Raw genomic sequence first — 936 nt, 5'->3', positions numbered from 1 at the left:
GAGCTCATAGTACGTCAGCTTGCTCTTGGTCAGCACAAACACTCTCTCCTTATAGTTGAGCGGAGACGTCCGTTTCTTCTGCTGAGAACGTTTGATCAGCGTTTCTTCAAGAATGGGTGTCAGACTCATCTCTGAACGCCCAGAACTGCCATGGGCCTTAGAAAGACGGCTGAGATCTTCTGCTGACAAACATCTGATGCACGTCTTTCTCTTTTTAACTGTAGAAACTTCCTTTGCGTGATCACCTCTGTGTATATTAGTATTGCAAAACGGACAGTTTTTATTTAGATTTGGCTTGGTTTACCCTAACCCATCTTTGAGTCACAACACATGTTGGCTGTAAAGATGCACAGCTCAGGATGGTGTCTAGAGCACAGGCACATATAGACACCTTTCACACATTACTCTGAACTTCAGTCCAAATGTCAGGATCAGACACTCAAAAGGTCACTTTTAGGCTCATCGTAATGGGTGTTGTTCAGCTCTCAGTCCTAACCCTTCAGAACACCTGTGATGACTAAATGTAATGATTATATTCCTATAAACAGATTTTATTACAGAGCACTGACTTCTCTTCAATATAGCATTAAACAAATAAATCCCACATTATGATATGATTTGGTGGACAGCACTAACATGACAAACCTTCAGATTTAATATGAATAAACATGAATCACGAGCTTCGTTCAGCAGCCGCTGTGTTTGTTTTTGTCTGATTGTTGAACAGAAACTCAAATAACCGCAGATAAACTCAGTTCACACATATCTGAACTTTCATTTTTACATTCAAACTCCAGCAGAGATCGAGAAATACATTTTATTTATCGTTTTATTTGACGCTCGAGATCTTTACGATCAGCAATAAACATTAAAAGATATCTTACCTCCGCGTGCAGTTTTTCCGCGTCTAGACGTGTGTGTGTGTGTGTGTGTGTG

Source organism: Sinocyclocheilus grahami, unplaced genomic scaffold (genome assembly GCF_001515645.1).
Source record: "Sinocyclocheilus grahami isolate Dianchi unplaced genomic scaffold, SAMN03320097.WGS_v1.1 scaffold2104.1, whole genome shotgun sequence".
Classification (NCBI taxonomy): Eukaryota; Metazoa; Chordata; class Actinopteri; order Cypriniformes; family Cyprinidae; genus Sinocyclocheilus; species Sinocyclocheilus grahami.
The sequence above is the reverse complement of the archived record's forward strand: the minus strand, read 5'-3'. Positions refer to the sequence as shown.